Here is a 12,234-nt window from a genome sequence, read left to right on the forward strand (position 1 = left end):
GAAGAGAGCCTTACAAGTTTTTCAAAAATGGTTAGGCACTTAATTCTCAGCACCCATGGTGATTTGGAAAATCTCATTATATGACTGTTTACAACATTGGTCACCTAAAAACTTTTCAGCACTCAAATGCCTTAGCAGTATAAACATCCTTTCTCTGTTTGCTTTCTTCAATATACACCTTCCAGCTTCTGCTACAAAGCAGGAGTCATAGAAACAGTCTGCTTCACTACACAGACCCAATTCATCCCCTGAACTCATTCATCCTGTGTACTGATTGAGACAGCAGTCCAATAGAAAAAAAAATGTGTGATCATATAATAAAGACGGTATCTTAATGCATGCGCATAAGGATACAGAGTTAAGGTTGTAAGATAACATTGATTCTATCATTTCCTAACTGTGCAGTCTTAAACATGTTCTTTTAATATCCTGGGTTGTTTTTAAAACAAATTGAATAATGATGAAGCCATTGCCATGGATGAAGCACAGTGATGTTTACAACAATAATATAAAGTCAACAGATCTAGGTTAACAAACTATATCTCAAAGCTTGCAGGCATTCAGTCATTTACTTGGGCCCATCCCAACATAAATGATTTGAAATATATTATACCATAAATTCTTATATTGTACAAATAATGTTATGGGTTTTTTTCAGTTACATAGATGATAATGTTACTTAGAAAGCACATGTCCAATAGCTATTATGATTATAATATTAAATCATCGAAGCATGGCCTGTCAAAAAGTAGCACAACAAAACCTGAAGAATTATAAATAGTATTATTGCTCTTTCAAACATGACTGCTTAGAGACGTGGAAGTACTGAATGGTCAGCAAACAAAGAACTATAATTGAAAACAATAGGGATTCTGGAATGAAATGACATTTTTTTCAGTCTAATGGAAGACTTGTTGCATGTTGACTAACATGGGGATAGAGAATGGTGAGAAGATAATCACCACTACAGTTAAAATACCTGAAGACAATAAAACTATATTCTTTTGTTCAGTGTCTTCTCTGATCAAGAGCTATCATTTGGAAATAATAGAGAATAATAATTTTGTATGATGTATAACATATAATTATATAAATAATTGGTATAATCTTGGAAAGAGCTGAGGGCTATTAGTGATGGTGGATACTTTAACCTTGCACACTTAGTCAAGAAAACCAGTGACATCCAATCAAACTTCTTTAGAATGAATTGCAACAAACAATGGCAGCACAGCTGCTATTAGCATTGTAATTGAGTTTAGGAGGGAAACAGCAGCTGAATGCAATGCAGATAATTAAAGAGCAAGCTTTTGTTAACACAGACTATCAGAAGGGTCATAATTCTGCAGATTGTGAACTTATTATGGCTCAACAAACCAGTCTATTTTTATACCATAGATATATTTCTATTCCTTGTACCAATCATGTATATTTCTGACTAGCAGACAGTTGATCATTTATTTATTTAAACAATTTGCTATCCATTTAGAGAAAGGATGAGCATTTACAAAATCTAGGATTACCATGGAAACCTTATTCCTTATCGCTAAGGACTGTGGGAACAATTGGTTATACAATTGTGATGGCTAAATAACAAGCCTCTGGGTATTATGAAGACTGTAGTTACAAAATTATTGTAAATAATGTCTGTTCAAAGATCATTTAGAATTTTTTTCCTACCCTAGCTGGATAATTCAATCCTATGAAGGGCTGCCTATACCTCCCCTGTTGAATAGCAAAAAGAAAACTAATATTTAAAAAAATATAACATTTAAAATATACAGATGTGATCTAACCGTACTAATGTAAGTAATAAAGCTGAGATTTCTAGTTTGTGTCCATCTTGAAGGAACATTGTTGCATTTACTGGTAAAGTCAGTATTGCATGAAATGATTTTTGGTTCAGAATATTCTTTCGCTGTGGTATCAGTCAGGCTCCAGGTCACTGGCACTTGGATTTGTGCTTGTCCCAAGAGAACTTCCAACGTCTCAGGAGAATTTCAGCTCAGTTTCCCATCATCTATAGAAGTAGCCCTCAGACTTCTTTTGGTCACATAACTCATTTTAAGTTTATTATATACTGCAATATGTCACTATGGTTCCATGTTGTAGAAAATAAAAAAAGGAATACTTCATGTCACTACAGCCACATTGCAACATCTCCTGCAACCTAAGAAAGGTTGTAGGGTAGATCCTCCATTTACATTTTCCTTTGTGTTAATACTTTCCCATTCTTTCTTCTCACATATACTTTAGAATTGTGCTACCAATGGAGATCTAAACAAAGAGGACTGGCATGTAGGAAGAGAAACAATTCAGAGAAAATGAAAGCTGCTAAATCAGCCCAAACCTACATCCACAAGAGGTGATGAGAGGCCATTGAGTAGTCATAATCTGGATGATGGGTTAAAAAGATGAAAACCAGCATTAAAGGAGGGTTTTTTTGTGGAGAAAGTTTGTTTTTCTGCATCTGATTAGTGATTAGTGATACTGCTAAGGTAATATTAGTGCCCCCAGCTTGCCAATGCAGGCATCCCTGTGCCCCGTACTGACGTAAGGTATGTTCTGTTCCTTCCTGATCTATTCTTTGCAGCTTAGAGAAACCCATAAAGATTTGACTGATTCCACCTCTGGCTTTTTGATTGTCTGTACTTAGCCAAAGAGATTCAACAGTCCCTGATATCTTTATGCCTACTCTTCTATATTTATTAAAGTAATGAAAATATGAAAAATTAAACCATTTCCATTTCTTATTACTTATATTATTGAGAATATAGAAAAGTAGTGGCCTGCTGTTCCAGTCTGCCTTTATGTTCATCATTGTGTTATTTTCCTACTGTCCTCAAGGATTTCTCAGCTCTTTGCTACTCAACAGAACATCCATAATATATCCCTTAAAATAGCAATGCTTTGCCTATTTCCTATTTGTTTGAAGAAAAGATGGTTGCTATGCTGTTTCAAATTAATATAACAACCTAGTGTTGATGACCACATTGCAGGGTTAGTAAAGGTCTAGGGTAATCTCTCTGTTTTAGTAGACTATTCCATTATTTGGTTTAATTTAAGGACCATTCTTCTTGGATGTAACAGTGAAGACATGTGTCTGGCTTTTTTAAAATCATATTTTTGCTTGCAAACTACTAGTCTAGTAGGTTTTATCTTCTGTTACACTCTCACAGCAGGGCACTGTTTAAAATGTGAGCATTTCTTAAACTTTTGTACTAATTATAATACTAAATCAAACAGTGTGCACAAGCCTCACTACTGAAGCACCAAACTGCTATGACCATGCCCTCGTATTCTGCATTTTCCCCTTATCTGAGCATGTATATTTTGACTTTGAGCACTGTATTTCTTATTTTCCTTCTGAATGATGAGTGCTAAATGCTGGAACAGATTTAAAGGGAAATTTCCTGTCTAACAAAATTAACAATATCCTTTAAAACATTATTTTTAAAAAAAAATAATGCATCCATAACTACCACTAAATTGATAGTGGAGGTAAAAATATCTGGAAACAGAAATGACAGGTAGAGAGACTGTGACCAAGAGTGCTGTCTTGCTGTTCCAATGAATCTGCATAAAATATTGCCCACCAATGGATGACTGGTGCTCACTTGATAGAGAAGTGTATGTGTTTGTATCTTAAATGTGTTTTTCAAATTTCTTTCCCTAAACAGAAACACGGGTGTAGACTTTCCTTTCCTTCAGAAAAAAAAAAACCTCATGACGAAGGACAGCAGAAGAAAACATCATCCTTGGAAAGCTCAGGAGGGTTCCCTTCATAGTTTTCTGGTGCAAAATAATTAGGGGATGAAGATTTGAAAGGCTGTGCCCTGTCCTGATCTAGTAGTCCTTGCTCACTTTGACAGGGAATTAAAGTATGTGATTCAGTTCCTTGGGAGCTCATTTTTAAGCTGGTCAGAGGCACAGTTTTTATTGCCTCCAATTTTATTCTGGCTGTCAAAAAGCTGTATGTGGAGCACAGGCATTCTCTGGGATCAGAAGAGGTACAGATAACAAGTATGTCCACCAGGCAATGGCAATTACTCCCCTAAGCACAACTCTCTGGGATGTGGTCATGCCACAGAAAACAGTTGACTTGGATAAATACTACTGAGGGAAGAATATGGCCTCTAGGATGTTCAATGCTACTGTGTAATCTATGAGAAGGGGAAAAAAATTCTCAGCTTGTCTTTTTTTTTTTGAGCCTTAGTGAAATTCACTATGCAGTAGAAAAAACCCAGAGAAGATTGAGTATGGAGTAATGGATACACAGCTAAACAAGGAAGACCCCTTCACCACCAGTTCATTTTTACAGGGTGAGTATTCAGATAAAAATTTCACTTTAGCACTACCTCAGTCTTCAGCTACTAAACACTGTGTTTTCATAGGCCAACAGGGGTCATACAACTGCTACGACTGCTAACAGATAAAGTGAGTGATTAGAAACAAAACCTGAACCCAAGACTTGCAGATCAGAGTGTTCATTTTACCATCAAACTGATGTGCTTGCTTTCTACTCTGAGACCCCTAATGTATGTATTAATTTGTAAAACAATCAGATTAAAATGACTCCTTTGTAAAAGTCATACAGTACACAATCCAAATTCATTAAAATGGTGACATATAGTAGAGCCCCACAATAATACTTGGCACTTGCCACTTTCCTGTTTCAAAACACTTTCTGAATATTAATTAAGCAATCCACTAAACATCCAAGGTAGGTTTGCTTGTAGACTACATAATAATTATTTTATCATATGACATACAACACGGCATACAACACGAATTTACCCTGCTAAGGTGTAACTGAATTCTATTCTATTCAGGTTTTTATACCATCCTCACCAATATACTATCAGAGACCCAGAAACTCAAAGGCATACAGCTCCCCTTAACTGTAATGGCCCCACATGCTTTTCTGATGAGCATTAAATGATCTATTCAACACTGTGATCTTTTCTTTTCCCCTCCCCCCTCCCTTTTTCTCTTAAATCACAAAAATATGTTCTGGTTTTCATAATTACTTCTTACTTATGTATTCCATGTCTTCTGTGCTAAGAGTGTGCTCTGTGTATGCTCATTATTGAAAGCAAGGTTAATGATATACAACTTGCATTTGGAAACGTAAGTGGTGATGTCCAAGGGGATTCTTGTAGGTATGTTATAGAAATTTCAGAGTATGGAAGAGATTAAATGATGCTTATCAAACAGAAAGGTATACAATACAATCTGTGCAACTTGATGGGATTCACTGCATAATGGAGGCTACATCTTCACATATACTAGTTCTTCAAAATCAAGGTCAAATCCTGAATTACTTCCTGAGGTAAAACTCCCATGGAGTCAATTAATGTTTTGTCTCAGGTAGTACTACATATTTGACCTTGTGCAATTATGATAAGCAGTACATCAGTTAAGGTTTGGTGACCAGGGCACTTAATTGATTTGTTTTTTAAGGTCTTTAAAATAGTTTGAAAATGCTTTAAAGCCCTTTTCTATGGTGATGAATGTCCCTGCACATTGAAAACATTATATGAATTGGGATAAGGGGTAACATTTGAACTAAGGACTTCAGAATTTGATTCGTGCTGTATATAACGTAAGTTTATACTGGTGGTGTTATAAACAAGAATGATTTGAATATTGCAGGAAAGTGCATTGAAAGCCCTAGACTCTCATTCAGAAATGAATTTAATTTCTGCCTTTACTGAAGATTTTCTATGTGACTACCAGTAAGCAATGTCGTCTGGTGTGCCCCAGTTTCCCATTTGGAAAACGGGCATACTAATATGTCTTTTTTCAGGAGGGGTTGCTGTAACAATAAATACAATAGTTAGGTGATCAGAAACTCCAGTGAGATGGGGTGAGAACCAAAGAAGCCTGCTAAATCATTTTTTCTATACCATGAGGTTGAGCTCCAACAGATTATCCATAAAATTTGTGTATGCCTAATAGCTATCCCTGGATATAATTTATTAAGTGAAGGTAGATTACTATACTGCAGATCTCATTTATGAAGTATATTGACCAGATAGATGAGCCCCATTTCTAAAATCTTGCTTTGTCAGAGGGCTTCATAAACTCATTTTTACAGCTGTTTGCAGAATTGAACCCCAGAGGTCCAGTATAATCTCCTCTCTTTGACTGTATTGTTTGTTGGGAACCAGAATGCTGTTTCACTGAATTATGATCCTTTATTTTGTTACATAATAATGTACTTAAATGGCAACACGATGGGAACTGTTAGGCATTTATTTACCACGGTGGGTTAATCTCATCCAGGGAGGTATAGAAACTCAATAATGAGTGCTACAGTATATAAGCTAATTGCCAGGATAAAACCAAATGAATAATTACTTAACTCCAGAATGAGGCCTGAGGGAATTTTTCTTTAATAAAGGTTTAATTCACCAGTGATAATGAATGCAATCTCACATACTACTGAACAACACCATTAGCATAATGGCTGAGATACAAAAACTATAATTAGAACTAAACAGAAATGTTAATTACAACCACTAAGGTACTGAATGAATAGGGAATTTTTCCCCCTACCTGTAAAATGGGTTTCTATGAGGGTAGCTTCAAGTAACATGCTAGTGTACAACTCCTGCAGTCTCCAAAGATGAATGACACAGAAATTAAAGACCAAATCTTCACTTGGTTCAAGAGAATGCTGTAATTCCATAGAACAGTTTGATAGCCAGAGTAAATTTAGGGACATTAAGGACTGGACCTCTGACCAGCTTAAATATGAGCCTGCAAATATCTAAATCATAAATTTTAATTTCCCTTCAAAGTGAGCAATCACTTGCTAACTATGGACAGACCTATCAGAACTGGTGAGCAGCATTAGATACCTTTCAACTAAATTAACTACCTACCACTGTTTCACACAGGCAAACGTAAAATGTGGGTGTACTATTGGTTCAGCAGGTTTTTAACTTCTGCTACTGAAACTACTTTTCTCCCATAAGAACAACAACAGATTTCTCTGATGGAAAAAAAATGTGCATATAGCTATTACATATTGTTTTAAATGAAAGTAGTGATGTCTCTGATTTAGAAATTGTCTTAAACTGTATTTCTGTATACAGTTTTAAAAAGCCCCTCAGTTAGAAAACTATCAATCTTACGAAGTCATAGAATTAAAAACTTACAAAATATAAAAAATAAGGTTTCACATAAGAAGTTGTCCATCAACTTTATTCAGGGCACAAAAATGTACCATTCTCACCAGCTACTCAATACACTTTTTTATCATCATGATTCAAGGTGAAGTCCCAGGCCTTATTTAGCACACAACATCTGAATGCTGCACTGAATACAAAAATTATTAATTTCTTTGTGGGCTTTTTTGTGGTGCTCTCAGCATAATGAATTTATCTTCACGACACCTCTACAAGGTGGTAATATTGAAGCACAGAGAAATTAAGTCCAAAATTGTTAAGTATCCACTAATTTTGGGCACTTATCTTGAGACACCTTAATACTCTAAAAAAATCAAGTGTTAGCATTTTTATAACATTTTCTAGGTTTTAAGAAGAGCTCCCATTTTTTTCAGTGAGCACTCAGCACTTCTGCAAACAGCACCTGTGAAAATTCTGCTTTAAAGGGACTGCACAGCATCATATTGGAATCCTGTGGCAAAGGCTAAAATAATTCAGTTCTCCACAGAAGCATTCAACTGTTTTAGCCATGAAGACCATCTTTCTCTTCCTACAGTGCCCTGTGGCTCTGTGACTAAATACCATCCAACTTCTGCAAGAAATGAAGGAAGAATCTTGCAAAAGTGAGGAAAACAGAGTGATGGAAAAGAAAAAAAATGGAAAACCAAAACATTAAAACCTAAAAACAATTCAAAACTAATTGTTTGTATCCCTAGTTTCAGTGCAGGAATAAAAAGCTTCAACAGAATAAGTATTATCTATGCATCTATCTAACAAAAAAAGCCAATTTACAGATAATATTTTTGTTAGAAAAGTTCAACTGTGTCTAGTAGTCATGAATTCTACCCCTGTTGAAGTCAACATGAGTTTTACCTTTGACTTCAATGAGAAGACATTGAGATACACAGTGGGGACCTTTTGAAAATCCCACTATTATTCATATAATGGTGTAGTGACCAAACAAAATACAGGTTTCTCTAATCTGGGTAAAGGGAAATGGAATCTAAAACCTGGAATCCATCCAGTAACTACCATTTTCAATGTTTTATAATATTATTACTTCTAAAAATCAGACACTGAAATTCCATCATGTGAGTATACCAAAACAGCAATAAAGTAAATATCTACATTGAGTCCACAATGCTCCTGAGAGCACCAGAAAGCAGCATAACACTGACCTTTAACTCCCAGTCCACATATGCCAAGCCCAGAAATAGGATATTAACTCCACCCTGGGAACAGTCTCCTCTGCTGTTCTTGAGCCCTCTCTCTCTGCTGTGCAACCTCTTTTGGGTTGGACACATACAGAATGGGAGAACAGGGCCATATATTTTGGTAGTACTGTCAAAAACATTGGGAAAGTGGTATAACCTGCCCTAACAGCAAACTCCTGAACCGGTTTCAACTAACTCAAGCAAGGGTCTCAAACATGCAGTCCATACAGTTGTTCCCTCCAGCTTGCTGGAGGGTCTGGGAATTTGGCTAGCTGTATGTATGGCCAGCCCACAGAATTCAGGGACCTGGGCCCACTGGTCTTGGCAGCAGACAAGGGCTGTTCTGATACAGCCTGACTTGCTCTGTGGGTTGCTTCACCCATTGTCGGCGGCACTTGGGCTGCTTGTCCCACCATCTCTGCTGACAATCCCACCACTGCCAGTCCCACCACTGTCAGTCCTACTGTTACCATTGGTATTGTTGCCACCACCACAGCCACTGCTTGGCCATGGATCCAGACTGCGAGGAGCCTGGAGCACGGGTGAGTTTGAAATCCCAGAACTAAAGCAAAACATTTTAACAAGTAACTGCTGGTATGAAATACAGTATGCAGAGAGGGAATTTCAATCCAAGCTTCCACTTACTGGGTGAGTGGTCTAACCAGTAAATTATTGTTACATGAAAGTAAGGAAGTCAGCCAGACATGTTTTAAAAGTGGGTGGAGGCTGCTACAGCTTTTAAGGAGGGAGCTCTGTCCCACTGGCGTGTGTCAAAAGTTTCTGAGGATACACGCCAGATACTAAACTTCTCAGCTCTATGAAGTTCTGGGTATGCCCAGCAGTACAAATCTAGGCACCTGTGGAATTTAAGAGTAAAAAAGGAAGGTGTTAAGGCTAGGTGCCAGTTAAGTGCATGTTTTTTGATTCACGCTTTTGGACTTTGAGCTCCTAAATGCCACCTAGGTCCTTTATTATACCTAATCTTTAGCTGTTAATCCTGTTATTTTTATCCACTGTCATAAGAGACAGGCAGTTTTTGTGTGTAGTTTTTTAAGCAAATTTCATATTTACTCCTTTTATCTGAGCAATCCTGGCATTATGGGCACTTTGGCATCACTAATAGTAGAAGTGGTCATTTTGCACATCTTGAAAAGCAGTAGCTTAAGGTCATTTTGCACATCTTGAAAGGCAGTAGCTTTTAAATAGTCTTTTTTTAATTTGGTATGGAAATTAGCTGTTAGGTTCCCCTGTCCTCCCCATGAGAATGTTGTGTGACTTTTACAGATTTTAATTCACTCAGCTTAAATTATAATGCACTAAACTAAACAATCTTCTTGTATGAATTTGTCTTTCATGCAAAGTAAGGTTTTCTGGGAAAAAAAGCTGTAAAACTAACAAAAAAGAACAAAGGAACAGCTGTAAGTCAAGAGTTCTTATGCCAACATACTGTTCAGCTGGGTTCCACATTAATTTCCATCCCCCACATCATGCTGATTATAAACTTAGATGGAGTTCTGATGTTTTCATTTAATCCATTTTTCCATATTTTAAATTCATTGTATTTAGTGAACATTCAGTTTGAAACACAAAATGTAAAAAGAAACCCCCGCAGGTGCAGGGAATTTGAATAATCAGGTCCACATAATCCCTGAACCTCAAACTAACTGAGTCTCCCTGGGACTGTTTTAAATGTGCAAAGGAAACAAATGTCCAAATTACACTAAACAATTGTGATAACAGATTAAATAAGGCAGTTGATTAAAATATTATTATTATTTGTATTACAGTAGTGCCTACAGACTCTAATGGAGATTAGGGCCTTATTGTGGTAGGAACTGTACAAACAAGTACAGAGTCCCAGTCGAGAAAAGCTTACAGACCAAGGGTTAAAAAGGAACAAACAAACAAACTGGAGTCACAACCTGTGAAAGGAACTATGATCTGATTGGTATTATATAGACAGCTCTCATGACTGGAAGGTCAACATTGAGGGTTACACTCTGCCTCAGAAGGGCAGGGTTGAGAGAAAAGTTGGTAGTATCACCTTATGTGTCAAAAATACATACACTTGTTCCTTCTTCAGAAGAAAGAAGCTAGCAAATCACAGTGTATTTGGATGGAGCTAAAAGGTGAAAAATACAAAACCGATATAATGGTGGGGATTTACTATAGGCCATAAAGTCAAGAAGTGGATGAGGCACTCTTCAAGGTGACAAAGTATCCAAAATTCTGAGATGGTACTGATGGGAGACTGCAATTTTCCAGACATCTGCTGGTAGAAGAACACAGCTAAACATAAAATGTCAAGCAAGTTCTACACATGTATGGAGTTCCACAGGACACAATGAGGGGATCATCTGTCTTGGATCTTGCCCTAACCAATAGGGAAGAACTGGTGGAGGTTGTGAAGTTGCCGGGATACTTGGGAGGAAGCAATTGTGACAGACTTCATGATCCTGAGATAGGGGGAGTATGAGGTCAGCAGTACTGAGACACTGGATTGCAAAAAGGTGGATTTCTTTTGACTCAAGTAGTCATGATGCAGACTGCCCAGAAGGGAAGGAAGAGGTAAGCAATTAATTTTACCTGGAGAGAAAAGTTAACAACAAAAACAAGTGGTTCTATCAATATATTGTCCAGAAAAGAAAGGCCGAAGAAGCTGGTAAATAGCCAAGTAGAAATCTTAATAGGAGAGTCAAAGAAGGTGGAGCTGTTCAACAGTTACTTTGTCTCAATCTTTACAAAACAATTAAGATCCAAGTAAAGTTTAGTTGGATAAAGGAGATAGTGAGTGTTGAGAAGAAACAATGAGAGGGCATTTGATGGATCTGAATGAATTTGAGTCAGCAGGGCCTGATGAATTTCATCCAAGGGTAATGAAGGAGCTGGTAGCAGAGATCTTGGAGCCCTTTTCAATAATAATAGCTACAAAGTTGTGAGAGACGGGAGGTATCAGAGGACTGGAAAAGAGCCAACATAATGCCCTTCTTATAAAGAGGCAAAGAAGGAGGACCTAGATAACTATAGACCAGTTAGCCTCACCTTGATACCTGACAGCATATCATAAGGAAGCCTACTTGCAAGTATTTGGAGAAGGAAAGGCTGACCATGAGCAACTAGCATGGATTTACTATACACAAATCATGCCAAACTAACCTCGGGAAGAATGATCAAAAACAAATACAAAATGGTTGACAACTATCTGGATAGCAACCCTATGATGAAGGATCTAGGAGTCTTGGTGGATCACAGACACAGCTGCAAAAACAGGAATGCAATTTTGGGCTGTATCAACAGGAGCATTAGATGGAAGCCTCTTAAGAGATTATAGTACCTCTTTACTTCTCCCTGTGAAGCCAAGTATTGTGTGCAATTTTGGGCTCCACACTTTAAAAATAACACGGAAAAGTTAGAGATGGTCTAGAGGTGGGCAAGAAAAATGATAAGCACTTGGAAGTCAAGCCAAAGAAAGAGAAGTTGAAGGAAAAAGGCATGTTCCCTTTGCAGGAAAGCTGATTAAGAAGGAACTTGATAGCAGTCTTCAATATCTGAATTGTTGCCATAAAGATGAAAAAACACCTTTTCTCTTTTGCTGAAGAGAGCAGGAAGCAGACCAATGGCTTGAATTTACAGCAGATTAGACTGGATATCAAAAAAAACTTCTTCACTGTTAGAAGAGTGAGGCAGTGGAACAGACTGCCTAGGAAAGTTGTAGAATTTCTATTACTGGAGGTACCAAGAAGTGGTTGGATAAGCATTGGTTAGGAATGAACTAGCCGTAGCTATGCCTATGCTTTTGCTTTTGGGATTTATGCTATGCTTTTGGGATTTGCTGGTTGCTGCATGGG

This window comes from Gavialis gangeticus, unplaced genomic scaffold, assembly GCF_001723915.1.
Source record: "Gavialis gangeticus isolate Ggan-Ray unplaced genomic scaffold, GavGan_comp1, whole genome shotgun sequence".
NCBI lineage: Eukaryota > Metazoa > Chordata > Crocodylia > Gavialidae > Gavialis > Gavialis gangeticus.